This window comes from Apium graveolens, chromosome 3 (assembly GCF_009905375.1).
Source record: "Apium graveolens cultivar Ventura chromosome 3, ASM990537v1, whole genome shotgun sequence".
Lineage (NCBI taxonomy): Eukaryota > Viridiplantae > Streptophyta > Magnoliopsida > Apiales > Apiaceae > Apium > Apium graveolens.
The window spans coordinates 177,324,052-177,328,513 of record NC_133649.1 but is presented as its reverse complement, the minus strand read 5'-3'; the positions used below and the strand labels follow the sequence as shown (position 1 = coordinate 177,328,513).

General features: G+C 41.2%; 1 non-coding gene across 1 annotated transcript; it reads left to right on the top strand.

Annotated features, from left to right (window-relative positions):
• Positions 1 to 2,151: 2,151 nt before the first annotated feature.
• On the top strand, positions 2,152 to 2,258 carry LOC141715691 (small nucleolar RNA R71). The gene has a single exon (XR_012572443.1). It is a non-coding gene; the product is annotated as a small nucleolar RNA R71 (small nucleolar RNA).
• The last annotated feature ends 2,204 nt before the right edge of the window (positions 2,259 to 4,462 follow it).

The following is a 4,462-nucleotide window of genomic DNA, read 5'->3' as shown; positions in this document are numbered from 1 at the left end:
AGGATAAATGATGCCTGCATCTAGCCATTTCAGAATTTCTTTCTTCACCACCTCCTTCATGATGGGGTTCAGTCTTCGCTGTTGTTCCACAGTGGCTTACTACCTTCCTCTAGCAGAATTTTATGCATACAATATGAAGGACTTATCCCCTTGATGTCTGCTATGGTCCATCCTATAGCCGATTTGAATTCTCTCAAAATCCTTAAGAGCTTGTCTTCCTCACTACCTGAAAGGTCAGATGAAATAATAACAGGTAATGTAGATGAATCACCTAAAAAAGCATACCTCAAGTGTTCAGGTAATGGCTTGAGCTCCAAGGTAGGTGCTTCCTCTATTGATGGTTTGAGCTTCCCTTCAGCATTCTTAAGGTCAGAAGTACCAAGAGATTCAAATGGTATGTCCAGCTTTCGCTTCCATGGAGAAGCGTTCAGATATTGTAATTGCTCGTTGCTATCTTCATCATCGCTGTCAAAATCCCCCACTAAGGCCTTTTCCAATGCATCAGACATTAGCATGTGAGCGAGTTCCGAAGTAACCGCAGTATCAATCACATCCACTTTTAAGCACTCCTCATCTTCTGTAGGGAATTTTATTGCCTTGAATACATTAAAGGTCACATCCTGATCTTGGACCCGTATAGTAAGTTCACCTTTTTGCACATCTATCAAGGTACGGCCAGTAGCCAAGAAAGGCCTTCCCAAGATTATGGGAATCTTCTTATCTTCCTCAAAATCCAGAATAACAAAATCTGCTGGAAAGAAGAGCTTATCCACTTTGATGAGCACATCCTCAACTATGCCCCTTGGGTAAGTAATGGAACGGTCAGCCAATTGTAGCGACATGTATGTGGGTTTTGGATCAGGCAGATCCAGCTTTTTAAAGATCGACAACGGCATCAGATTAATGCTTGCTCCCAAATCACAAAGGCACTTGTCAAAAGTTAGATTGCCAGTGGTGCAAGGAATGGTGAAGCTTCCTGGATCTTTCAGTTTTTGTGGTAACTTTTGCTGCAGAACAGCGCTGCATTCTTCCGTGAGAGCAACGGTTTCAAGGTCATCCAGTTTCACCTTCCTTGAAAGAATAGTCTTCATAAACTTCGCATAACTAGGCATTTGTTCCAGAGCCTCAGCGAAAGGTATATTGATGTGAAGTTTCTTGAACACCTCCAGAAACTTCCCGAACTGTCTATCCAGCTTTTGTTGCTGCAATCTCTTAGGAAAAGGTGGTGGAGGATAGAGCTGTTTCTCCCCTGTATTAGCCTCAGGCAGAGTGTGTTCAACAGTAGTCTTCCTTGGTTCCGCCGCTTTCTCCTTTTGCTTAGATTCTTCTTCTCTAATTTCAGCTTCTACTTCTTTTGCCTTTTCAGTCTCAGCTACTTTTCCAGACCTTAAGGTAATAGCCTTGACTTGCTCTTTAGCTTCCTTCCTGCCTGGTACTTCCGTGTCACTGGGAAGAGTGCCAGGTTGACGATTGAGCACTGCATTGGCTAATTGACCAATTTGATTTTCCAAGGTCTTGATAGAAACCGCCTGACTCTTGCACAACAGCTTAAGTTCCTCAAAATCAGCTCTAGTAGGTGCAGCTGCACTTCCCTGTTGAGGATATGATTGCCTTGTAGCATACTGCTGTGGTTGCTAGAATCCAGGTGGGTTAAACTGTTTACTCACTCCTTGCTGATATGGTGGCTGAATAGCATTCTGATTATTCCCCCAGCTGAAATTTGGATGATTTCTGTTATTAGGATGATAGGTCGCTGGCACAGGCTGCTGTTGTCGCTGATAATTATTCACATATTGCACAGATTCATTGACAAGAGAACACTGATCTGTAGCATGAGAACCTGCACAAAGCTCACAAACCATAGCTATTTGATTAACTCCATATGTAGCCAGAAAATCAACCTTCATTGATAGCGCTTGGAGCTGGGCTGCAATAGCGGTGGCTGCATCAACTTCCAGAATACCTGCTACCTTGCCTGACGTCATCCTCTGAGTTGGGTTTTGATGCTCATTTGCAGCCATCGTCTCTATAAGATTATACGCCTCAGTATAGCTTTTAGCCCATAAGGCTCCTCCAGCTGCTGCATCGAGCATGGGCCGAGATTGGGCCCCCAAACCATTATAGAAACCAGTGATCACCATCCAATCCGGCATTCCATGATGTGGACATTTTCTCAACATTTCCTTGTAGCGTTCCCAAGCCTCGCACATAGATTCTGTAGGTTGCTGCGCAAACTGAGTAAGAGCACTCCTCATAGCAGCAGTCTTTGCCATCGGATAAAACTTCACCAGAAACTTTTGCGCAAGATCTTGCCACATAGTGATGGACCCAGCTGGTTCAGAATGTAACCAGTCTTTAGCCTTATCCCTCAGTGAGAATGGGAAAAGCCTCAACTTGATAGCCTCATCAGTCACGCCATTATACTTAAAAGTGCTGCAGATCTCGACAAAATTCCTTATGTGCATGTTGGGGTTTTCAGTTGCCGCTCCTCCAAAAGAAACAGAATTCTGCACCATCTGAATAGTGTCCGGCTTGATTTCAAAGGTGTTAGCTTGAATAGCCGGATGAAGGATGCTTGACTGAATGTCATCAATTTTAGGCCGAGAAAAATCCATAAGAGCTGGATCAGCTTGAACAATACGATCTCCCATGTTTACTGGTTCTTTCTGCTCAGTTCCTGAATCCGAATCCTCAAAATCTAACTTCTCCGGAATATCAAGAACTTCGTCTGTCTCTTCAGCTGTATCTAAAGTCCTCTTGCGAGCACGAGAACGAGTTTGCATAAACGCTTGCTAAAGTACCTGAAACACAACCGAAAAGAGTAAGTAACTACTACGTCCTAATAACTGAGTCCTAATGACCAATGATAAGTACATAAACTAAACAAATACGCCGAGTCCCCGGCAGCGGCGCCAAAAACTTGTTAGGGCGAAAACACGCGCTAATATTCACGCAAGTATACGTGTTCGCAAGTAATATAGAATACTTTCTAGTTCGTTCCCTCAAAGACTCAGACTAAATTATTGTCTAATTAAACTCACTCACCAATGTATGATTACTTCTCAATGTTAAGATAATAACACTTAAAATTGTTGATTAAATATTAACTATAATTAACTACTTAATTAACCACTTAACTAACACTTCAATTTATCAATAATAAAACACTCATGAGATCACAACTTCATTATTACTTCCTTTTATAGCCATTGTTATTACCTTTAGCATGTGACAGTGATGATATTAATCGAATAACACGAAACTGATAAAAGCCAACTTTCATTATACTAATACCATTCTACCAAGCATCCACAATTAAGATAGAAGTTGAATAGTCATCAATTATGTTGAGTTCCTATATGTCTACAGAAATTGACAACACAACGATTTAAGCACAAGTTATCCCTTTTGATTACATAGGGCAAATAAAACTGTTAGAGTTACCCACTAATCACGCACAACGTACATGAACCTATGCTAGCATGGCAAATTCTAAATCTCAAGATCCACCGTCGCTTCACAAGAGATTAACACCATATCTTATATGTTCGCGACGCACATAAGACGAATACGCACAACCAATACTAGATATCATACAATCATCACACACTAAAGTATTAAACAATTAACTAAAGAATTCCATAATAAATCCGTTGCAACCCCATGATCACGATTAGCCCATAATAGAACTTATCGCCATCATGGGTTCATATGAAATCATGATAAACAAACACAAGAAAATAATAACTAAACTAATTATATTAAAACAGAGTACGTCACAAGAGTAAATAAATCAAAGCAAGAAAACTAGCATCCAACGTTACAACGAAACAAGAATCACAAGAATATATGCTTCCTCTTCGTTGCAGTGTGCTAAATCGGTCTTCTTCCTTATCTCCTTCGCTTCTTGCGTAAAACACAATCTAAAACATAATCCCCTTAATACTCTCTGTGAAAACGTCTCAAATCTACCTATATAATAGTCCCATAAAACTCAGATTACATAGAAGTTGGAAGCCAAACAGAAGTAGAAGTCTAAAATAATTTATCTTTTCCCCCGACCCTGCGCGGCCGCTCAGCATAGCTGCGCGGGCGCGCAGGTTGCTGCGCGGCCGCTCGGCATTTCTGCGCGGGCGCACAGGCCTCTACTGGAAAAAATCCAGGTTTGCTCCATTTCTTCGCCGTAATCTGCCCATTCCTTTCCTCTCGCAATGGTGAACACATGCCAAGGCTTATTCTTGATGATTCCTCCCCCGAAATGCAACTAATACCCTGAAATGCATAAACACTAGAAAAACGCATCAAATACACAAAATACTTGATTTCAAGACACCAATTTAAGCCATTTTAAGACGTTCTAAGTGGTATAAAATGCCACTTATCAACGATCATATACTTTTCTATTTCTATTACTACGAGTCTTTAGGGTTTCCTCATACCCAACTCCCTTATCATTCCTCAA